The sequence below is a fragment of the Acinonyx jubatus genome, chromosome B3, assembly GCF_027475565.1.
Source record: "Acinonyx jubatus isolate Ajub_Pintada_27869175 chromosome B3, VMU_Ajub_asm_v1.0, whole genome shotgun sequence".
In the NCBI taxonomy this organism is placed as follows: Eukaryota; Metazoa; Chordata; class Mammalia; order Carnivora; family Felidae; genus Acinonyx; species Acinonyx jubatus.
Window position 1 is genome coordinate 131,749,069 of NC_069386.1, and position 25,943 is coordinate 131,775,011.

Below are 25,943 nucleotides of genomic sequence, written 5' to 3' on the forward strand. Positions count from 1 at the left end.
TTTTCCTTTGGAATAGCTGCCAGTCACTATCTGAGCAGATTCCCTATTTTCTAGAATTTTCTATGTACCCTTTCAAAAACGCGTTTCAGGTAGCAGGTGGCCTTCTTATTGCTCTATGCAGCCCATAAGTAAAAGTGGCACAAGGTGGCTGAGTCAAACACCTGACACTGAAAGATTCCCATTTCCCTCTTAATTTGCCCCATTTATCCCAAGAATAATGAAATTAGAGACAAAAAAGGCTACAGTAAGAAATACATAAGAGAGCTGAATAATAATAATAATAATAATATAACATAATAATATATTATAATGTGATTAATAATATAATTACTAATTATAAATATAATTATTATAATATAGACAGTATAAATATAATTATATTTAATAATTACCATTATTATTTGTAAAAATTATTTGTAATTAGCTCTAATAAGACATTTATTGATAATCTGATAGTAGCTTCATCAGAAACTAACCACTGCTACCTGACCACACAACATCTACGTGTGAGAAACAACATATACCTAGAAAATAGTCACAGATGTAATTTAAAGCTTTCCTCCTAAAAATCTGAGAAGCATGCATCCCAAGTATATTCATTTATCAAGTTCAGCAAAATTTGAAAAAGGAACAAAGCAAAATCTTCACGAACTTGCAAATTTTTGTTTCATCTTGCCTGGTTAGCGTTAAATTCCAAAAAAGCAGATGCAACAGAATGAAAGAACTCTAATGGTTGTTTTGCAGTGTGTTTTACAAAGCGCATGCCAATAAAAAGCATTGCCCTTCTAAGGCTTCTGCATTTTGCTCAGAGGTTTTAATTATATCTTAACACAAAGCTAATTATTAAAAAGGTGTAAAGGAACACAGCATTCCTGCCAACTAACAATGAATTTTTTCTACCTTTAAGTAGTTATTTACTTAAATCAAATACTGATGTTTACGCATACATGGTTTCCACACTTAGTCATGACACAGAAACAGACACCCACAGGTCAGCTGACCAACTGACAAACTCCTACCAATCCATCCTTGCATGTCCTATGCCATTTTCTCATCTTCAATAACCACTTCAGCAGTTGATCACTTCCTTTTTTGTTAGCCACTGTGCTTACTAAAGACTTCTCCCACTGCAGTTATCTTACTGTATTGAAAATGTTTATTTGCACACTTGCCTTCTCTACTAAACTCTGAGCTTTCTACAAGTCTGGATCAATGTATTCATCTCTACAAACAGTACCCACATACAGGAAGCACTCCATAGATATATTAATTAAACACAGATTCTTTACAGTGGAATAAATATTAAATATACTCTGAAAAAAATCACTCTGAAACTCAAAGGCAAGTGTGTTGTAAAAAGAATCCAATATACTATCTTTAAGGGACCTCAATATAGGCCATAGGACCTGGGCTTTGTAACTCTCAGACTGGGATCAAGCAGCGGTTTCACTGTGTCCTGCCTTGAGCAAATCAAGATTCTCTCAGCTGCAGTTTTTATCCATACAATGGAAATGGTTAACTACTGTGGATTATGGTTGCTTGGAACATAGAAAGTGGTTTATTTTCCATTTACCGAGGAGACAGAGAACAACTAATGGCAAACTTAAGAAAACAAACCTAAAATAGCATCAAGCAACCTACTTTCTACTTTTGGAATCGCCCAAGAGCCAAAGGTGAAGACCTGACTTTCATAAAATAAACATGTTTTATTTGTAGGTACATGGTTGCGTACTTTACAAAGTGAACAGCCAGCTCTACGCAGCGGTCCAGGTATCGACAGTGGTAAGTAGATACAGAAGCTGCCAAAGGGCTATAATGGCAGGAACTATGGTACAACTGAAGTGTCCTTATGGGTTAAGTACTTGTGCTAATCAGTGGCTGGGATATGAGGTCAGTGAGAATTTCTATAATGTAAGCAGTTGGTACTCTCAGTCATTATAATTTTAGTTGTTCTGTTTAGTGTGTTGTGGTATCTCCTTATGGGTTTTATTTGCACTTTCCTGAATCATAATGATACTTAGTATCTTTCCATGGCTTATTGGACATTTAAAAAAATATTTACTTATTTTTGGGAGAGCACAAGTGGGGAAGGGCCACAGAGAGGAGGACAGAGGGTCAGAAGCCAGCTCTGCACTGATAGGCTGAAAGGAACGAGCTCGATGTGGGCTCAAACTTATAAGCCAGGAGATCATGACCTGAGCCAAAGTTGGACACTCAACCCACTGAGCCACCTGGGTGCCCCAGCTTATTGAACATTTTTGTATCTTCTTTGGTGAAGTGTATTAAAGTGGGTTTTGTTTTGTTTGCCTCTTGATGTTTATATTTTTTTAAGTTTATTTTTGAGAGAGAGAGAGTGTGCAGGGGAGGGAAGGGGCACAGAGAGAGAGAGAGAGAGGGAATTTTCCAAGCAGGCTCCACGTTCTTAACACAGAGCCTAACACGGGCTCGATCCTGCAAACCGTGAGATCGTGACCTGAGCTGAAATCAAGAGTCAGACACATAACTGACTGAACCACCCAGGGGCCCCTGATTTTCTTTTCTTCATTTGAAATATAGTTCACATAGGAGCACCTGGGTGGCTCAGTTGATTGAGTGTCTGACTTTGGCTCAGGTCATGATCTCATGGCTTGCGGGTTCGAGCCTGATGTCGGGCTCTGTGCTGACAGCTCAGGGCCTGGAGCCTGCTTTGGATTCTGTGTCTCTGGCTCTCTCTGCCCCTCCCCACTCACTCTCTCTCTCTCTCTCTCAAAAGTAAATAAACATTAAAAAAAAACTGAAATATAATTCACATACCATGAAATTCAATAGTTTTTAGTATATTCAGTTATGCAACTATCAACACATTCAATTTTAAAACATCTTCATCACTCCATCCAATTTAAATTCCAATTTATCTTTTTTTTCTTCAGTTGCTTGTGCTTTTGATACCATATTTAAGAAACCATTGCCAACACCAAGGTTGCAAAGATTTACCCATCTTCCACTAAGAAATTTTTTCATTTTAGCTCTTACTTTTAATCTTTGAAACATTTGGAGTTAATCCACTCATGTTGAACAAAGCAGTGAAAGTGGATATTCTTGCCTTGCTCCTGATTTTAGGGGGAAAGAATGGCTCTTGATTTTGACGAAGTTTGCTATTCCTACCAAAAAGTAGCAGTAGGAATGTCTTTATCACAAAGGAGTGTTGACTTTTGTCAAATGTTTTTCTATGTCTACCATGATGATAATATGGTTTCTGTCCTTTATTTGACTAGTAAGGTATATTAATTGATTTTCACTTTTCCTTGCATTCCTGGGATAAATCCTACTTGGCCACAGTATACCTTCCTTTTAATATGGTGCTGGATTCAGTCTGATAGTATTTTGTTGACGATTTTTGTGTCTTTATTCATAAGAGATATTGGTTTATAATTTTCTTGATTTATCTTGATATTTTTGTCTGGTTTTGGTGTTGAGGTAATACTGGCCTCATAGAATTGGTTGGAAAGTGTTTCTTCCTCTTCTATATTTTGGACATTTGTGAAGACTGGCATTAATTCCTTCTTAAACGTTTGTCAGTATTCACTACGGAAGCTATATGGGTCTGGGCTTTTCATTGTGGTTAGTTTATTACGTTTTCTTCTTCAATTTACTTACTTGTTATAGGTCTACTCAGATGTTATATTTCCTCTAGTCAACTCTAATAGTTTGTGCCTTTCTAGGAATTTATTTCACCTAAATTGTCTAATTTTTGGCAGACAGTTGTTCACAGTTTTCCCTTATGACCCTTTTTAATTCTGTAGTTAGTAGTCCCTTCTTCTATTCCTAATTTTGCTGACTTGAGCCTTCTTCTTGTTTTACTTGGGCAATCTCACTACAGGTTTGTCAATGAATCATCATTTGGTTTCACTCATTTGCTTTACTGTTTGCACATTCTCTATTGGATTCATTTCTGCTCTAATCTTTATTATTTCCCTTGTATCTGCTTGCTTTGGTGTGAGTTAGCTCTTCTTTTTCCAGTGCCTTAAGGTGGAAGATAAAGTTACTGAATTGGGATCTTCTTAAAAAAAATTTTTTTTTCTTCTTTTTCAATTCAGGCAATTACAACTATGAATTTCCCACTAAGCACTACTTTAGCTGCATCTCATAAGATGTGGTATGTCATGTCTTCATTCTCTCTCATCTCAAAGTATTTTCTGATTTCTCTTTAGAGTTGTTCTTTGACACACTGGTTACATAAGAGTAAATTGTTAAATTTCACAGTTGTGAATATCCCAAATTTCTTTTTGTTATTGATTTCTAACTTCATTCCATTGCAGTCAGAGAACATACTTTGTATAATTTTAAACTTTTTAAAATTTATTGAGGTGTTTTTAAAAAAAAGGTTTATTTAAGTAAAATTTACACCCAACGTGGGGCTCAAACTCACAACCCCAAGATCAAGAGTCAATGCTCTTTCAACTGAGCCAGCCAAGCACCCAGAGGTGTATTTATTTTTTTAGTGGCATACCATATGGCCTATCTTAAAAGAATGTTCCTTATCCACTTGGGAAAAATATGTACTCAGCTGTGTTTGTTCAGAGAACTCTACAGATGTCTGTTATATCTAGGTGGTTTATCTTCTATTTCCTTGCTGCTCTTTTGCTTAGTTAATCTAAAGCATTATTGAAAGTGGAGTACTGTTGTTGAGTTGTTTATTTCTCCCTTCATTTCTATCAGTTTTACTTCATGTATTTTGGGTCTACATTGTTAGATGCATGTTTGTTTGTAATTGTTATGTCTTCCTGATGATTTGGCACTTTGATCATTATGAAGTGTCCCTTTTTAATCTGGAGTAACATTTTTTGTTTTTGAGTTTATTTTGTTTGATATTAGTAAGCCACTCCTGCTTTCTTGTAGTTGCTGTTTGTGTCATTTCTCCTTTTCCATCTTTATTCTTTAATCTATTTGTATCTTTGAACCTACACTGTATCTCCTGTAAACAGCATAATGTTGATTCTTTTCTCCCCTTGTCTGACAACTTCTGCCTTTTGATTACATGGACTACTCCATTTACACTTAATATTATTGATATTGTTGATGTCTGTCTGCTGTTCTACTTTTTTGTTTTCTATATATTTTTTCTCTATTCCTCTTTTACTCCTTTCTGTTTCACTAAGTGAATATTTTCTAATATAACATTTTAATTCCTTTAATGAATCTCACTTTTTATTAGTGGCTGTGCTATGGCTTATTATATGCACATTAACATCAAAAAAGCTTCAGATATATACCAACTTAATTTCAGTGACACACACACACATTACTCCTGTAGAGCTCATGGCCTCTTCCTTTTTATGCTATATTGTTATACACAGTACAACTACATGTTACAAGCCAACAGAATATAACAATGATTACTTTACACAATTTTATGTCTTTCAGAGAAGCTGAGAGGAGAGCAAGTATATATTTATAATTTAGCATGTTAGCCTTATTTACATTTTTGGTTCTCTTCATTTTTTTTTTCTTGTGGATTCAAGTTATGATCTGATTCCAACTCCCTACCCCCACCAGAAGCTTGTTTTTATTTATTTTTTCTTTATTTAATAACTGAGTATTCTAGTGAGGTCTGTTTTACCTGCAAGAAGTCTCTGCTGCTACTCCTCAGAGGACACAACCTTAGGCATTCATAGAATGGTTTAGCAGGACTCTTTTTTTTTTTTTTTACTTTCTTTAAGAACCTGATCTGTTAAGCTGTCTGACTCTTTCATATTATACCCAGTTGTTGAGCTCCACTAATTGCTGGCTGATTGATCTATTATTTTCAATTTATGCCCTGGGGCATAAGTTACTCCCCAGTCTGATCCAATAAATTCAGGCTCCTTTGTAGGGTTAGTTTCTGAGGCCAGTGTTTGAGATTTGTTCTGGCCCCAAAAGTGTTCTTCATCCTTGACTATTTCCCTGGTATGCTCATTCCAACAGTTTAGTGTGCTGCTCTAATGGAGCTATGAAGCCGCCTCTTAATTGCTTACCACCAAAGTCCCCATTTTCCCCCCTCATCCTTAGGTTTGAACTTCTACATACTCTGCTTCAAATAAGTTCTTTTAAGAACTTCAGAGTTCCGGGTTTATGCACTACTTCTCCTTCTGGGGAAATCTCTGATGCACTGCTCTGGGGCTGGGGGTGAGGACCGTGGCCCACTTCTCTCAGAGTGACACCCTGCTTAATTAATAAGGTGCTACATGAAGGCACTAGTCCCTGGCCTTCTCAGTTTGCCTCTACCAGCACAGAACCCTACAAATCAAGCAGGGCAAGAGCATCAGAGCTCCATATTCTCAACTTTCCAAGCCTAGAATAAAGCTTCTGCCCTAGGAGTGGGGGCTGGGTGGAGGAAAGGAGCTCCCAAACTCTCAGCCACAATTCTTTGCCAAGAATTTACCCTCTGTAGCAAGGAGCTGGGTGAATGAGAAATGCTTGGTGTCCTGAAATCTCCTGATGAGATATAGTATCTATTAACTGGGAGCTGAGGGGAAGGGGACCCCAACTTCTTGGCTACCCCCACCCAAATGGAGTTTCGGTCATGCAGTGTGGGAGAGGGCAGAAGGTCATGGCTCAAGTGCCACCCACTTTTGCTGTTCTAACATTTAGATTTCCCTGAATAAATGTTTCTTCAACTGCTGTATGTATGCCCACCCACAGGCTAACCTCCAGAGATTTTAAATGATAACTTTTATTAGTTACAGTTGTTTCCCTGGAAAGCAGGTCCATGTAGCTCCTCACATGACCATTCTGGGAGCAAGCTCTCTTTGTTTACTTTTTAAAATAATTTAAAGGCATTCTTGTAGATTTTGGATACAAGTTCTTTGTCAAGTACATGTATGGAAAATATTATCTCTGAGTGAGTGGTTTGCTTTTAATTTTCTCAAAAGTGTCTCTTGATGAGCAGAAAATGTTTAATTTTTATTAGTTCAGTTTTCTCCTCCTCCTCCTTCCTCCTCCTCTTCTCATACTGCTTCCGTCCGCCTCCTCCTTTTGGTTACTGTTTTGAGGAGACTTTGCCTACACTAGTTATAAAGATATTCTCCTATGATTTCTTATAAATGCTTTATATGCCTTTTATGTTTAGGGTCTGTTTCAAACTAATACTTGTGTATGGAGCAAAGTAAGTGTTGAGATTCACTTTTTTCATTGTTCTAGCACCACTTACTTCTTTCCCCATTGAATTGCTTTGTCACATTTGTCAAAAATCAAAGGGCTATAGAAGTGTGGGTGTATTTCTGGAGTCCTGTTCTATTCCACTGATCTATATGTTTCATGCCATACTGCCTTGATTACTGTGACTTAATAGTCATTTTTAAATCAGATCATTTAAGCCTCCCACATCTGTTCTTCTTTAAGACTGAACGAGCTATTCTAGTTCCTTTGTTTTTGCATAGGAATTGGAGTCAGTTTGTCAGTCTCCACCAAAAACCCTGCTTGGATTGTGACTTTGACGGTTTTCCATCTATAGTTCAATTTAGGGAGAACTGGCATGTGAACAACATTGAGTGTTCCTACTCATGAACATGGTACATCTCTCTATTAATCATGTTTTCTTTAATTTCTCTCAGCAATGTAGAATTTACAGAGTAAATTTATTCCCAAGTATTTTATGTTCAAAAAATTCCACTTTCCAGTTGTTTGATCCTACTATATAGAAATACACTTTTTTTTCATTTTATTTTGAAACAATCATAAATCTAAAGACAAGTCTTAAATATAGTCATAAAACTTTTTTCAGGAACCCATCTAAGTGATTTGTCAAGTTGACAACCCATCACTCAAGCACACTTTCATTTGTACGCCATACCACGACATGATCATTTACAAAATCGGTATATTAACACAAATATATTGTTACCATCTAATACTCAATCCTAATGTCAAGTTTCCTCAGTTGTTCTCAAAGTATTACAGCAAAAGGTTCCAGTTTAGAATCAAATGTTCAGTTTAGTCACCCAATTTCTTCAGCTCGGAATAGTTCCTGTCTTCCCTTGACTTTCATAACCTTGACACTTGGAAGATTACAGGCTTCGTACTTTGCACACTGTCTCACACTCTGAATTTGTCTGATGTACCTGCATGATCATACTCAGGTGAGCATCACTAGAGGAAATCATGGAAGTCACACTGTTCTTGGTGCATCGTCTCAGGTAGGGCCTGATTTCGATTCATCCTAGTATCAATGATTTTCACTTTGATCTCTTGATTAAGGCAGTGTCTCCTTGGCTTCTCTACCGTAAAGTTACCTATTTCACTTTTGTAATTAGTAAGTAATTTTGGAGAAGTACTTTGAAACCATGTAATTATCCCAAATCCCATCATTCAATTTATTTATTTACATCTGAAGGGACTCAGGGGTTTAGTTTATTCAATGAGTTAAAATTCGCTACCACCACTTATTTTTGATTCTGCAAGTGTAGTTCTGACTCTTATGGCCTGGCTCTTCTAGAATTTTGACAAAAGTCTTGTAGAGTTTACCAAGTCCCTATACCTTGGGAGGAATTTAACTCCAAACTGTCTCCCCGAAGGTGGGAGCTGCTGAAATCTTTACTGGGCTCTTTCAACCTTTCCAGCTTTTGTCTGGGCCACTTAGATGTTCACCCCATGCACTCACTGCTGGGAAGTCAGTCCACACACAGAGATTTCTGAACCACCTCACCTGTGGTTCCCTTCTTGGCAGGGTCCTTTGCCACAAAGGAAAAGGGTCCTTTGCAGCCATTGTGTTGGCCCCAAACTCCAACTTTTGACCCCTCAGCCTTGTAAGACTGCCACTTCTAGACTACATTTTGACCTCTTATTTTATATATCCTTGGAAAGAAGTATTTTTGGTATTTAAGAACCTAAGTCTTTAGTGTCAGAAAATCCAAAAATCCTAGTGATACCATTCATCAGTTGTGTGACTTTGAGCAAGTTGCTTAATCTCTTTGAATCTAAAACCATAATTATAAAAGGAGAACAATGTATTTCCCTAGGGTTTGTTCATTTCATTCAACAGGCTTTGAGCCCTTATTATATAACAATTACTTTTCTAGATACTGCACCCATATGCCAAACTAAACAGGCAATAATTTTCCATCCTAGTGAAGCTTGCATTCCAGTGGGAAGAGAGAAACATAAGTAAACAAGATACTATGAATACGTTGGAAGATGATAATTGCTATGGAAAAAATAGCACAGCTAAAGGCAGATAGGGAATGCTAGGATAGAGCTGAGGACTGCATTTTAATAAGGGTGGTCGGTGTATGCCTCACCAAGGTGACTCTTGAACAAAGAATTTAAGAAAGTGAAGACATGAGCTAAGCAGATGTTGGGGGGACCCGATTCCTGGCAGAAGTAACAAATGCAAAGGCTTCAGGCGGACAGCCTGGTGCACCTAACAATTAGGAAGGAAGCTAACGTGGCTAGAACACAGTGAACAAGGAAAACGTAGCAGGGGAGCGAAGGTCACAGAAGTCACTGAGTTATGGGGGTGGGAGGGTTGTGCAAAGTCTTACAGACCATCACCGGGGCTGCTATGCATACCATGCACGGTACAATGTATTGTGATCTTCTGGAGCTGAGCTGGCCATTGGAAGGATCTCATCTTTCACTCTGAATGAGATGGGAAGCCTGTAGAGGATTCTGAGTAGAACAGTGAGGGAAGATAAGACTTGCGCTTTACTAGGATCAATGATTCTGGCTGCTGTGTTGAGAAGGGCAAGGGTAGAAATAAGGGGATCGCTTGCAATGAAGCAGGGTGAGAGAGGATGGTGGTTAGGAGGAAGGCGACTGCAGTGGTAGGGGTACAGATCCAGTCCCACCGGAGCACCTGAAGAGATGGAGTTGGGGAAGGCTGCTGGAAGAACAGGTTTGGAGAAGATGACCCAGAGTTCACTTCTGGGGATAAGGAATACACAGTGTCTAACAAACACTGAAAGCTCAATACAATGTAGTTACCATGATCCTCATCCTCACCCTCAATTATTCAAAGACTGCTAAAGAGGTACAAAAGAGCCCTCTGGAACGTTTTGAGGGAGAGGAAGATAGACTTCTTATGGCTGGTTTTGGAGCAATGAAGAGCAGGCTCTGAAAGTGCTTCATGTAAATTCCTTGAAATTATGTGCAATTGTTTTCAAGCGTACGTAAGCATCTGTGCATTCTTCTGAGAAGAGAGGGTCTACAGCTTTTATCAGATTCTCCAGGGAGTTGGAAGCCAAAAACAGTTTAAGGAACATGGCCCCTACAACAACATTGTAAATTTGAGTGGAAAAGTTCCTATCAAGTTCTATTTACAAACAAACCAATGAGTACTGGCTGCCAGCACATGGGAAACATCTGAAAATAGTGTCCTACAGGTCTCCAGCACCGCAAAGTTTATCATCACGGCACACACACCTGGTTCTGGCCTCTCCGGGGCACTGAGCTCACTTCTCACTGACTTCTACCCTTGCCTGGCATAGCTGTCCTGGGGATTATTTGTATTTAGGATTGGACTGGTGAGGTCCAGAGCTTTACAAAGTGAAATGGAGCAAGGGGTTTTCATTTTCAACAAGATCTCTGACTACTGAGGATGTGCTGGGACCGCATTCTGGTGTCTTTACATTGGTGTGTTTATCAAGAGATCTAGCAAATCTAATAGGGTAAAGTTGGGGCTTGCTTGCCCTAAGTAAAAACAATTTAGCCAGGCAGTGAGACAACAATAACACAAATTTAAAAGACCGTAGGGATATTGTTAAATATGAGCTGAATTATAAAATCTTGACTCTCTTGAAGGAGAATACTGGAATCAGGAAAGCAGGCAGATTCTGGGACAGAGTTAGCAATGGCATGGATATGGTCAGTGACATCACAAAAACCCAGATCCTTACTGATATCTGGGAGGAAGATTCTTCTCAGCTTTATAAAGCAAGGAACCCCACCCTTCACCCCCATCCTTTCCAACTGAGCATAAATTATATTTCCTCCCATAAAAGACTTACTAAAAGCTCAGACTGAAAAAAGTCGCTGAGTGGAAACTAGAATTACCTCAGGTCTACTCTGCTTGGTCAGCTTTGGCCCATGCCAACATGTCTACCCTGAGTAATAAGTTTCCTGTACAAATTATGGAGTCATTAGATTTCTAGAAATTAGATTTCTCAGGTTTCTGCCAATTTCTTTCACAACAAATTGCAAGCATGAAGTTTGGCGTTTTTTGGTGGTTTGTTTGTTTGAAGCCAATGCTGACTGTTTTTATTCTGTTTATGATAGGGAAACTGTCAGAAACAGCATGAGAATGCTCCATTTTTACTGATATTCCTGAATCTTCTTGCCTCTCTGGACATAAAGTGGACCAAGTGGTACTGACTCAGTGAAGGCTCTTGACTACTGCTGTTTGTATGGAAGCCGTATCTCTATAGCCTGTAAGTCAGGGAAGCAGGAAAGGGCTGCTGACAGGTAGGAATTCAGGCACATAAAACAGGGTTTTCACTGCTCTCCTTTAAAATTTATTATCTCAACACAGCTCGCTGCTTTTGAGACCAGACAAAGAAGTAATAACAACTACAGACATGGGGCACCTTCTATGTGCCTGTTCCACTTAGATATGACAGTGAATCTGACCCTTATCAACAGTGCTCTTAGGTACTATTCTAATAGTATGATCCCCAGAGAAAATAGGTACTCCCTAGAGAATAGTGAGGCTAAACAAATATACAAAGTTGTATATCCTGTGAGTGGGAGGATAGGGATTATGAATATGGGCAGTCTAACTCCAAAGAGTGATTTTTTTATGCCGTATTAGAAATGTGCTTCACTTCCTCCAAATATGGTTTTACTGTTGCTTACTAACAGCAGCCTCATCGTGCAGCTGGTCTGGTTAATTACTGTCCAAAAAACTGCCTTAAGACCAACTGTTTTAAAAAAAAAAAGAAAATCAACTGTTTTGTCCTTCAAACATGTAAATGGCTTAGAGCCAATAATTCTATATATTTGGTCATAAAATTGTGCTATCTTACATGTTTTTCACAATTAAGTTTGACAAGTTTGGAGGGCTCATCTGAATGTCACAGTGCTCAAAAGTAGACATTCTTGGCGGGAGGGGGGTTGCTACACAGAGGGGTTTTTTTAACGGCCACAGTAAACAATGAGTTTCAATCTCTTCTAAGAATGTACCAAGCTAAAATTATCGCTGACCCATTTATAGCACATAATTTAAAAGAGTCAATTTATATCTTGCAGGAATGGACTGGGCTGTTTTCTCAAAAAAAAAAAAAAAATTACTTGGCCTTGCCTTCAGGAATACCTCCATCCTTGTGGAAGACTCCTTAATTTTTCCTAAGACGTGATAACCTTAGCCCACCTGCCTGTTCAAGATGATGAATTGAATTTGGCAACACAGAAGAGCTACAGTCTAGGAGTCCAGGTTCTTTGTTGTTGTTATTGTTGTTGAAGTAGGCTCCACACCCAACATGGGGCTAGAATTAACGACCCTGAGATCAAGGGTCCGATGTTCTACCAATAGAGCCAGCCAGGCACCACTACAGTCTAGGTCCTCGTCAGAAATTAGAACCTCAAATTGTCGGCAGTCCAAATCTCATCAAATATTTGGTTGTGAGAAATAATACATACAAAGGACGATACATGTAATTGTATCTATACCTCTTTCTGGATATGCCATAATGGCTCTGGCCAAAGTCAGAACAGAAGTATAAACTTGAATAAAACACCATTTTGGACAAATTATACTCTAATCTTGTTCCTCAGGCTTACATTATATGGAATATTGACACGAAATGTGGCATCATCTTTAGTCAAGAAAGGCTGGTGAAAACTGTCATTACATCTGGGCCCTATTCGAAAAGTTTTTCCTAGGTCATCCTGCCTTGCCTGTGGGCTTAATTTATTTATTTTTAAACTTATCTTGATATAATTTCAAACTTACAAAAAATATTTTCCAGAACAGTACAAGGAATCCCTACATAACCATGACGAAAATTCACCAACTGTTTACATTTTGCTTCATGTGCTTTAGTATTCTTTCGTGTTTTTATATATGTGCATACTCTTCCTGAGAATAAGTTGGAGACATCCCGCTCCTACCCCTAAATCCTTCAGGGTGCACCTCCTAAGGAAAAAAAAAAAACCCACCCTTTTCTATAACCACAGTACAATTGTCAAGATCAGAAACTTTATGATAAAAACACTATTATCTAATTTGCCCTTTATTCAAGTCTTGTCATCTGTCCCACTAATACGCTCTCTAGCTACTTTTGTTTCTAGCCTAGGACCTAGTTTATGATCACACAATGCATTGGAGATCCTAGGTCTTTAGTCTGGACCCTCAGTCTTTCTTTCTTTCTTGATCTTGACATCTATGAAGAGGATAGTTCAGTTATCTCATAGACAAACCCTCAATTTCATTTTTTTTCCCCCAGATGTTTTCTCATGATCAGATGCAGGTTATGCATTCTTGGAAGGAATAGCAATGACATGATGTGACGGTTTCAGAAAATATCAGGAAGCATGTGATGCTAGTTCTCCCAATATTGGTGTTAATTTTGATCACATGATTAGTGTGGTGTTTGCCAGGTTTCTCCATAGTAGAGTTACTCTGTTTCCTTTTGTAATTGACTGGTAATTTATGCGGAGATGAATTGAGACTATGTAGAAATATCCTATTCCTCATCAAACCACTGTCTACCTACTTTGGATCCAATGATGATTTTCTAATTCCATTGCTCTTTCTCTTTGTTGGTTGGACGTACATTTTGTCTGGCTGGTCAAGTATAGATTAGTAGGACAGATTCATAGAGTTAGACTGCAGAGCTATAACATACTTACATATTAAATTTTTATTGCTGACAATATTTTATAAGCACTTTCCTCAGAAAGGCTTATAGCCACTCATACTCCCCACCAACAGTGAATGAATGCCTTAAAAAACAAAGTTCTCACCAACTCTTGATATTATTATTATGTTTAAAATTTTACCAAATATGATAGGCATTTCCAAAAATTTCCAAGAAATTGTTAACGTGCAAAAGAAAGAAGAGAGGAAGAAAATCTGAGAGTGTGCAGCAGCTGGAACCTATTTTATAGTCCATACAATGCAAGACCTTAAATGATGCTTGTATAGACTGCTGGTTCCTTGAGTAAACTAAAAGAAACTTCTTATATGCAAATGATTACATTTTAAGGGGTTAATATAAAAAATATATAAAGAACTTACACAACTCAACACCAAAAAATCAATCTGATTAAAAAATAGACAAAAACCCCAAATAAACATTTTCCCAAAGACATCCAGATGGCCAACAGACACATGAAAAGATGCTCGACATCACTCCTCAACAGGGAAATACAAATCAAAACCACAGGTGAGGTATCATCTCATACCTGTGAGAATGGCTAGAATCAGAAAGACAAAAAATAACAAGTGTTGGTGAAGATGTAGAGGAAAAAAAAACCCTCATGCACTGTTGGTGGGAATGTAAACTGGTGCAACCACTGTGGGAAACAGTATGGAGCTTCCTCAAAAAATTAAAAACAGAAGGCGCCTGGGTGGCTCAGTCTGTTAAGCATCTGACTCTTGATTTCTGCTCAGGTCATGATCATGAGATCAAGCCCCATATCAGGCTCTGCTCTGACAGGGCAGAACCTGCTTGGGATTCTCTCTCTCCTTCCCCTGCTCGCACATACTCTCTCTCTCTCTCTCAATATAAATAAACATTAAAAAAAAATTAGCAACAGGGGCACCTGGGTGGCTCAGACTTAAGGTTAAGCGTCTGACTTTGGCTCAGGTCATGATATTGTGGTTCACAAGTGTGAGCCCTGCATTGGGCTCCATGCTGACAGCTCAGAGCCTGGAGTTTCAGATTCTGTGTCTCCCTCCTCTCTGTCCCTCCCCCCTTGTAGACTGCCTCTCTCTCTCTCTCTCTCAAAAATAAATAAAACATTAAAAAAAATTTCTTTTAATTAAAAACAGAAATACCATGTGATCCAGTAATTCCACTACTGGGTATTTACTCAAAGAAAATGAAAACACTAATTTGAAAAGATATATGTACCCCTATGTTTACTGCAGCATTATTTACAATAGCCAAGATATGGAAGCAAGCAACTTAAATGTTTACTGACAAATGGATAAGGAAGATATGGGGTGTGTGTACACACACACACACACACACACACACACACACACACACACACACACTGGAATATTACAGAGCCATTAAAAAGAATGAGATTTTGCCATCTGCAACAAGAATGGACCCAGAGGGTATTTTGGTAAATGAAGTAGGTCGGAATGAGAAAGACAAACACCATAAGACTTCACTCATATGTGGAATCTAGGAAACAAAAAAATGAGTAAGCAAACAAAAGCATAATCAGACTTATAAATGCAGAGCACAAACTAATGGTTGCCAGTGGGAAGGGGGTGGGGAGATGGGCAAAATGGGTCAACAAGCTTCCAGTTATGGAATGAGTAAGTCACAGGAATAAAAAGCACAGCACAGGGAAGACAGTCTATGGTATTTTAATAGTGTTGTAAGGGGACGGATGGTAACCACACTTGTGGTGAGGTAGCATAACGTATAGAGAAGATGAAACACTATGTCGTACACCTGAAACCAGTGTAATATTGTGTGTCAACTACATGCAAATTTTTAAAAAAATATTTTAAAAGGCAGAAGTTTGTAAAAAAAAATCACAATAAAGCCAACTTAAGATAATAATAATTATACCTCTGGGCGCTCTGGGTGGCTGAGTTGGTTAAGCGTCTGACTCTTGGTTTCTGCTCAGGTCCTGATCTCATGGTTTTGTGAGTTTGAGCCCCACATCGAGTTCTGCACAGACAGTTTGGAGTCTGCTTGGGATTCTCTCTCTCCTTCTCTCTCTCTGCCCCTCCCCATTTGTGCTGTCTCTGTCTCTCTCAAAATAAATAAATAAAAACTTAAAAAAAATTATATCTCAATTCTTTTGTATTTGCTAAATGGGTCTTTTTATGTTTAATGGCTCATATTCTCTATCTGTAAAATGTGAATATAAATAATTCCAACTCCCACATAAGATTGTCATGAGGATTCAATGAGCTACCAAGAGTTAAACTTGGGCCAGATATAATAAGCATGCATTGCACAGTGTTTATTGACTACTGTTATTGTTTATAGAGATCAATTACAATTTATAGGATTGAAAAATAATGCCCAGTTTACTTGTAATGATTTAGAAATAAAATTCAAATTCATGGTGTCCTGACATCTATTTTCTCAACGTAAGCATAATTTCAAGGCTTATAAATGTTTAACATATATTACCATCAAGTACTACTAGGGTATAATTAGTTTTAGTCAGTATTAAGCTAAAGAGAAATGTTCTTATAGAATTGGTATTTTAGTGCTATCAAGTTTTAAAGTTGCAGAGATATCTGATTTGTATTCAAGTACAATTAACTTGTTTTTATAGAATTTTATGTGATATTAGTGGGGAGTGTCGGGTAAGCACTCTGGTGCTGTATCTCTAAGAAGCATAAAAATAACTCAGAAATCACACAAATAATGTAAAAATTCAAAAGTGCAGCATCTCTGCCATTTTCAAACACAATACCATCCTCCCTAAATCCTGCAGGTCCTCATCTTCTCTTTCTTCTTCCTTTGATGGCAAACTTCTTTAGAGGGTCTATGTGGATATCCGACTCTCCCTACCCTCTGTTCACTTCCTATTGTTGGTAATCAAATTACTACAAGATTTGGTGGCTTAAAACAAAACAAATTTATTACTTTATATTGTAGATCGTAAGTCTGACATGCATGTCATTGGGCTAAAATCAAGGTGTCAGCAGGGCTGCATTTATTCTGGAGGTTCTGGGGAAAAGTCTTGTTTCCTGGTCTTCTCCAGCTTCAAGAGGCTACCCACACTGGGGCTCATGGCCCCTTCCATCTTCAAAGCCAGCAATGGCAGTCAAGTCAACTGCTCACACCCCGTTACTCTAACCTCTTCTGTAGTCACATCTCCAGTGCACTCTCCTCTTTTGCTTTCCTTTCACTTTTAACCACCCTCCCCTGTGATCACACTGGGCCTGTTCAGGTAATCTGGGAAAATCCCCCTATTTTAAGGTAGCTGACTAACAATTTTAATTCCATCTGCAACCTTAATTCTCATCTGTCGTATAACCCGACATATTCATGGGTTCCAAGGATTAGGCTGTGAGCATTTCTGGGTGGCCATCATTCAGCCCACCACAGCCTCTATTTACTGCTTAACACACTACAGAACAACGTCCACCTTCATAATAGCACCGTAGACTAGGGTTAAAAACAACCTTGTGTTACCAGACAATGGATGCTTTTCAGCCCTCACATTACTTGACTTTTCAGCTGTACTTTGCAAACCAAGAGAAAGATTTCAAGGAGAGTAAAGTAAGACTGGGGAACCATGCCTGTGGGTCCAGCCCAAACTGACTTGCCCCAAAATGGCTGTGTTAAAGCCACTTAACTTGGGGTAGTCTGTTTCGCAAAACAGCTAATGGAGAAGACATTGGTAAGTTGTAAATCATGCTTAAAACCAAGGGACTTGCTTAAGGTGACACAAATCCATCCGACTCCAAGATCTAAAAGCCCTGCATGATCTGACCTCACAACCACACCGCACAGGACTGTTTCCACTGGGTTCCCATTGACATTTTGGTAGCCCTCTACTGCTCCTATTTTCAGGCTACCACACATGCTGGGTGGAGCCCTGTGCCTGGAACATTCTTCCATATCCCCTCCTGTTGCTCACCTAACTTCTATTCTTCCTCTTAAATTACACTTTAAATGTCACTTCTCTGGGAAGGTCTTGCCTGACAATACAGACTAGACTTAGGTGTTTTCACGACTGACTTTCATTAGTGCCCTCTGCATCTCCTTCCGACTACCTGCTTCAACTAAGTACTCAGTTATGTGCTAATTTATTTAATGTCTGTCCCCCTTTTCGATTACAAGGCTCTGAGGGTAGAGAATCTTGGCTAGGTTGTTTGCTACTATTTCCAAGCACTTGGCACAGGGTAAGCAGGCAAATATTCGTAGCATTCATGAAGAGTTTTAGAATTGACAAAATCTTGATACAGTTCACCTCTTGTACCAAAGGGGTCAGTATCCCAAAGAGTCCTCCAGGAAACCTACATAATGAACTTGAATTTGAAGCCACATTATCATCTCTCCTATGAACCATCATTTATTCGTCTACTTTTGAGACCTGCAAGAGTCCCTATGCTTCTAAACTGGCTCAGTATCAGGCCCATGGACTGAGGAAGAAGTCTTCACCCAAAAGACAGGGTGAAGTTTATGTCTAGAGAAGTAACAAGTTACAGTGTATAAGACTTCTACCAGTGGGCAGCAATTCTAGTACTGTGACACATTAATATGTCCTTGTAGAAAATAATTTAAAATAATTATAAAGTGCCAGATCCTCCACAGTTCCCATTAAAAGAATCTTTTTCTCTATTATGCTAGAATGATGTTCCTCTAATTTAGGTCAATTTTTTTTTTCATACAAGGGATGCAATTTATGTCTTATTTCAATGACACTTAACTGACACAGATATTTAACAATAGCAAGTAGATTCCATTTTGTTATTGTAGGGTTATCGCATCCTCAATAATATTTCCTTCTTGGATTTTGGACAGCACACTCTGTGGTGTGGGTCTTCTGTGTGTGTGTTTGGGAAAGGGGGAGGAGATTGGAAGAAAAAGAAGTAGCCTTTAAGCTAGTACATTTGTTTTTTAAAAACAATGAACTAATCTTCAGAACTCGACCTGAAGATCCCCACAAAATTTCCAGGATTCCAGCAACTCCCTATGACAAATTATTCATATTTTTGAGACAATATTTTATGGGGCTCTCATTAACAATACTGTACTGTATATTTGCAAGTTGCTAAGAGAGTAGGTCTTGAAAGTTCTCATCAGAAGAAAAAATATTTGTAACTCTCTGAGGTGATAGGTGTTAACTAACTTAGTGTGGTAATCATTTCACAACATATAAACATATCAAATCGTTATGTTGTACATCTTTAATATAATGTTATATGTCAATTACATCTCAGTAAGACTGGGGAAATATGGGATTAACATTAAAGTAAACAGCATCCGCTTTCAATCACAATTATTGCTTTCTACGTATTATTTAATTTTTCCATTTCAAAACAAAAAAAATAGGTACTCGAAGTCACTTCTAAGTATTTGCAACAACTTTTTCTGTTCATGCTTTGAGTATACTGTTGAGAAGTCATGCAACAAGAGCATTAATAACATGGAACACGTTCACTTTGTTGAGAAGGAACATACATTGCTAGTTGGTAGAGGATAGTTTCAGCTGCTCAGACCCATGCACATCTGATGTGACTTACTGCTGAACGCAGAAACTCTCTGCTGTTCTTAGTTTATGTGCTTCTATTAATAGGTGGAGACACTGAAATCCACTCGAGATACTAAGTTTGGTGAGCCTTCAAATGTTACAAAAGACTACAGAAACGACCTACACAGCACTATTTTCCCCTGAGGGTGTACAAGGATAACCATGGGAAGAGTTGGGTCAACTTTTGAAGGCTCTGTTTATGTCATCTCATGGAAATCAGCTGGCAGGAGGGGAAGCAGAGCTAACAGACAAAACCAAGGGTGAAATCCTACATCTCCTGTTTTCAAAGGGAGATCTCCTGGTTCTACTTTCACTCTCCACAGATCTACTTATGTCTGGCAATACTCTGACCTCTAGTCATTTAACCTTTTTACTCTCAAATCCCTTTATTTAGCATTTCTCTCTCATGTTTCCTCTTACGGTGGCACCCTCCAAAGAGCTATCTGCTTTAAGTCCCGTATTCTGCCCTCACCACTACTCCCACTGTGCACTATTACTTGGCCTTCTTTTATTTGCTTCCCCTACAAATTTTTCTCTTGCTTCGGATTGGCCTCAAATACATGAACTCCTACACATTCTGGTTCTCATTTCCACCTACTCTTCCTCCTCCAGACCACCCAAATCTCTCTTGATCGCACCTCTTCTTGTCTTGTATCTCAAGTACAGTCTTAATATGATATACCACACATACCTGAAAATAATTTCTTTTTAATGTCATGCCAAAGTCATCTTCCTTTTTTTTTTCTTTTGGTTTTAGCTCAACTTTCTAATAGCACTTCTTCATGAATGCATTCCAGCTTATCAAAATCATTATAAAGTTCTGACTAAGACATCTCTATCAGTGTTGGAAATTAGTCATATTTACTTCAAAGCAAAGAAAAGGAAGTTCCTTCCATTACTGCCTGTTTTGCCAAGTACTACAGACTGCAATGTATCATGATCCACTCCAACTGCTACCATCTCGGCAATGTCCTCACCCTGCAAAGTGTGAGATGATATTAAGACTCAAAAGTGAAACTTTAATGCTTTCAATAACTTCAATTCATACTGAAAGGATGATTCATGATACTGTCTACAAGGCCGGGGTGGCATTCATTATTAACAAAGCTCCTTGGCATCACCTTTATAAAACCCTTTGTGATTTGTTTCTTCACTCTCTTCTTTAGTGTCTTAATTCTACTGATAAATCTGATAGTTTATACAGTCATAAATCAGCTGGTATTTTGACAAAATTACCATTAACAGATCAGAGAATACCAAAAGAAAAATTGTTTTTATAGATTATTTTCCACAGAGAATTCTCTCCCACTGTTAGTTAAAATGAATACAATTTTAAGAGACAGAGAGAGAGAGAGAGAGAGAACAAGAATAGATTAAAATATTTTTATATTTCTTGTTATAACCATACAGAGAGAGGTACAAAGAAAGTTATAAAAGGAAGTACGTATGGTTTGCATATTATAAGACTTGGAAAGGCTAAATAATTATATAACGGAGAAAACCCATTAAATCCATATGATACCATTAGATGTAAATTACAACAGAGCCTAAGAAGATATTCACGATGTAGAATTAAAAAAAAAAAAAAAACAAACCCCACAGAAATGCGACTTCCAACAGATGGAGTATACAGGAGTAGTCAACAAATTACAGCCCAGGAGACAAGTCTAGTCACTGCTACTGAGCCCTAAGGTGGAAGACAGTAAAACAACAGAAATGAATGGAAGACAATTACAACTAAACCAGGTGTATTGTAGGAAACAATCGTACCTACGCAGTTCTGACAGAAACACTATACTCCATATCTGGCAAGTGTCAAGGGTAAGCATCTGTCAAGATAATACTAATGTTACAATAATCTTATTGTTTGGAGAAGCCTGTGCCAATCAGGCAAATTTTATCCCAAGGGAAGGAGACTGGTCAAGAAATGCCCAGTGAGCCATGAATCCGAGGAGGAATGGGACAGCAACCTAGTTGTGGGTATCCACGTCAGCTCCCAACACATCCTAAAGAACAGCAAGAATGGTAATGAATCTCATAACCTGTTCCTTCAGCAAAACTTAGAGACAAACCAGTCAGTGTGCCATGAGCAGGCTGAGAAAGAATAGGACGGGACACAAGTACCACGGAGGGGGTAAGAAAATGCAGTCAGACAGCATGTATAAAATTAATGTACAACGACTGTCAGCTCTCAGCTAGAAGATACAGTAGAAGAGAAGACCCCATTTACAATGGTGACACGTGGCAGATTATCTAAGATTAACTGAAGAAATGTGGGTGGGAGGAAAATGAGAAACGCTCCTGTAGGTCTCAGAATTCAACACATGAGAAAAGACATACCGTGTTCTTAAGCAGGAATAACCCGTATCATAAAAATGTCAATTCTCCCTAAATTTGTTTTCATTTAAAACGATTCCAATAAAAACACCCTAACAAGCTCAACACCCATACAGAACTCAACAATTTGATTCTAAAGTTCATGTTGAAAAATAAACAAACGCGATGGCCCCCCAAAAGGTTCTGAGGACCAGCCTTGCCAGGTATTAAAGCACACTGTAGAACTCGGATAAACTAAAATAGCATGATTATGGCTGGTGATTCAACAAACCAAACAGAGCAGAGAATCAAGAAACAGACCCTGATGTATGTGAGAATTTAAAATATGGGAAAGGCAGAGCCTCAGGTCAGTGGAAATTTGGACTTTTTTTACTAAATGGTACTGAGAAAACCAGTAGTCAAACGAAAAAGATTAGGTTGGATACTTATTTGATGTTACACCCAAAGAAAAATGCTCCATGTATCAAAGTACTCAATCCAAAAAATAAAACTATATAAGCACTGGAAAAAAACATCACTGAGTTCTTTTATAACCCTCAAATTTGAGGAGATCTTTTATGAGGATTTTTATGACTGAAAATCTGCAAGCCATAAAAATAGTTTTAAAATAAATTCCACTACACATAAATTTAAATTGTTTACCTGGTAAAAACATCGTAAAGTCAAGAGGCAAATGGAAAGCAGGGGAAATTTTACAATGCATATCGCAAATGGTTCCTCTCTCTAAGAGCTGGTCGAAAATTAAGAAAAAAATGAGCAAAGGGTACAAATGATTTTCAGAAAAAACCCCAGATGACCTTTGAAACATAAGCAAAGATGTTCACTGTCACTAACAAGACTGTACATTAGCTCTATACTGAGATGCAACTCCTCGCCTGTGAGACCAGGAAACACCCACAAGTTCAATCATGCTCCACAGACAAACAGGCACTCGAGGACAATGCTGGTGGGAGTATAAAATGATGCAACTGCTATGGAAGGGTATATGCAAAATACAGACCTAGAAAGCCTATGGTTTTTTCCTACGCAAGTGGGAAATTACATGTGCAAACTTGTATCTGAAGCCTCAAAATAAGATTAGAACCAGCCCAAAGATCCAGTCATACAGAACTGGTTGTGTACACCATAGAACAGAATGGCATTGCTACAAAGGAAATTTAAAAGAATGAGATTTTTTTTTTTTTTTATGATTTTAGTTTTAAGTAATCTCCACACCCAATGTGGGGCTCGGACCTACAACCCCAAGATCAAGAGTCACATGCTCTACCGACTGAGCCAGCCAGGCATCCCAAGAATGAGAAGATCTTTATGAACTTATGCAGGGTGAGCTCTAGGACACACTTGTAAGTGAAAAAGAGAACAATCAGAACAGTACACGGGACAAGCTACCTCTGGTTATGACTGTTGGTAGTTGATATCAGGCACCCTGAAATACAGGCCTACTGGAGTTTGCTTTTTAACGTCTCGCTTTGAATGCAGACAGTTAAAGGAAATGATTCTTGCCTTTCCGTTAGAAACCGTGTCTCAGGGTAACCAAAGAATTACAGTGGATGACAGAAAGCCACACTTGACGAAAGAATGCCAGCCAATAAACACAGAAGAAATGATAGACGTAGAAAATCACCACTTTGCAACTCATAATTCGTTGATTTTAGCAATTATCAAGTATTAATTGTTAAAACCATAAAGTGCCAAAACATCATGCAAATTATTTTCACTAATAAGGAAAAAACATAATTCTGTTATAAAGGGATCAGACTATCATCTCTCTTAGTCTTCACACTACTAACAACCAGATAATGGGTTTCTCCTGATGCGATACAATATGAAACATGCAACACCACCTACGATTTACTCCAGCTAAAATAGTGAACGTCAATCTATCAAGACCAGATCTAACTTCCCAACTACTAGAATTCAGTAGAGAGAGGGATAAGCTAAAAGATACTACAAGATAATTTCTCAGACCAGTAAGCCATGGATACAAAAAAGGGTAGGTTCCAGATTAAGAGACTTCAAGGACATAACAACCAAGTACATGTTCCTGGACTGGATCCTGGTTTGGACGAATCAGCTGAAAAAGATACTATGTGACAATTAGTGAAATGTGAATATGGCCTTGTGTGGTAGATGGCCACCAATGATTTGTAGTCCCCTCATCAGGAAGTGAGGTCTTTGGCGAGCATGTGAACAGGGACCCTCCTGCACTATGGGTAGGAATGCGCCCTGGTGCAGCCACTGTGGAAGACAGTATGGAGTTTCCTCAAAAACTAAAAATGGAACTACCATATAATCCAGCAACTGCATTCTGGGTATTTTTCTGAAGAAAATGAAAACACTAACTTCAAAAGATATATGCCCTCCTCCCGTGTTCACTGCATCATTATACTTACAATAGCCAAGATATAGAAATAACCTAAGCGTCCATCAATGAATGAAGAAAATGTGGTATATATACACAGTGGAGTATTATTCAGCCATAAAAAAGAATGAAATCATGGCATTTGTGACAACATGAATGGACTTTGAGGGCATTATGCTAAGTGAGATAAATCAGAAACAGAAAGACAAATATCATATGATCTTACTTATATGCCGAACCTTAAAAAAGAAACAAAAGACACACAGAAACCAAGCTTATAAATAGAACACTTAGGTGGTTGCCAGAGGCAGGGATGAGGATTAGTAGGTGACATGAGTGATGAGAGTCAAAAGGTACAAACTTTTTGGGGCGCCTGGGTGGCTCAGTTGGTTAAGCGACCAACTCTTGATTTTGGCTCAAGTCATGACCTCACACTTCGTGAGTTCAAGCCCTGCGTCAGGCTCTGTGCTGATGGTGTGGAGCCTGCTTGGGAATTTCTCTCTCCCCCTCTCTCTCTGCCCCTTCAGAGCTCTCTCTCTCTCTCTCTCCCTCTTTCAAAATAAATAAATATACATTTTTAAAAAAAGGTACAAACTTTCAGTTACAAAACAGGTCATGGAGATGTCACGTACAGCAGGGCAACTAGAGTTAGTAATATTGTGTTACATATTTGAAAGTGGCTGAGAGAGTACATCTTCAAAGTTCTCATCATAACAAAATTCTGTAACTATGTGTACTGAGGGACATTAACCAGATATACTGTGGTGATCATTTTGCAATATATACAAATACCAAATCATTATGCTGTATACCTAAGACTAATATAATGCTGTATGTCTATTAGATCTTAATTAAAAAAAAAAACACAAAACTAAAAAAAAGGTGGAAGGGAGTTTATTTCTCTACCCATCAAATCCAGGCTGGTCTCAGGTCAGAGGTGAAGCTGCATGAGTTCCAGAGCCTGGCCTTGGGAGGCCTTGCAGCCTCTACCTTTGCCCTCTCAGCGGCTGCCCTGAGGCTGCTGTGCTAGGAAGAAACTGATCTACTGCCCTGGAGGACGACAGGCCACGCAGAGAAGAGAGGTGCCCGAGACAACTGCCAGCACTCGCTTTCGGACACGAGAGTGTAACCATCTTGGCAATTTAAGGCCAGCCAACCCTGCAGCTAGCTGAGCACCATCCCACGAGCAGGTCTGGGCTCCACCGGCAGAGCTCCGCCCGGCCAACGCACAAAATGACGAGAAAACAAATCCTTGCTGAAGCAACTACTTTGTAGAGCGGTTTGTTATATGCACAATACATCACTGGTACCACTGGGTATTAAATGAAGTGAAAGTTTATTAACCAGGAAAAGCAGGCATCATCGGCTGAAGAAAGGATGTTGGGTGCAAACCGTAGGTAGCACGGGACCACCTCATCTGACAAAACGTGCCTGCATGCGGACACACAGACAAAAAGATCTAGGATACACATACTAAGTAATAACCAAGCGATATAGAATGAGGTAAACTCCCAGTAGTGAAAAGGTTTTCTTATTTTTGCTTTCTGACATCTTTTATTTCTTATTTTTGCTTTTCTGTATTTTCCATATGCATATATGTGCTTTTACAGTAATAAATAGTTTTAAAAATATATTATTTTTTTTTAAAAAGGTCTATAATATTTACTTCAGACAAAAAGGTCAGCTGGGCAGGCATCTGGGTGGCTCAGCTGGTTAAGCATCCAGCTTCGGCCCAGGTCATGATCTCACGGTACACAAGCCCACGCTGGGCTCCCTGCTGTCAGTGCTGAGCCCACTTTGGATCCTCCATTCCACGCCCCCATCACTGCCCCTTCCCCACTCATGTGCTTTCTCTCTCTCTCTCAAAAATAATAAATTTTAAAAAATT

The 25,943-nt window shown here is 38.6% G+C and overlaps 1 protein-coding gene and 1 long non-coding RNA gene across 14 annotated transcripts in view; one reads left to right on the forward strand and one right to left on the reverse strand.

The window, feature by feature from the left end:
- RPS6KA5 (ribosomal protein S6 kinase A5) overlaps positions 1-25,943 on the reverse strand; it is a 178,643-nt gene that overhangs the window by 78,474 nt on the left and 74,226 nt on the right. The window lies entirely within an intron of this gene.
- LOC106987914 (uncharacterized) lies at positions 1,509-16,019 on the forward strand. 2 transcript variants are annotated; one of them, XR_008299612.1, is made up of 4 exons: positions 1,509-1,782; positions 11,230-11,415; positions 12,199-12,382; positions 15,763-16,019. It is a non-coding gene; the product is annotated as an uncharacterized LOC106987914 (long non-coding RNA). The 2 variants fall into 2 exon arrangements; XR_008299613.1 differs by having other exon boundaries at positions 12,199-12,301.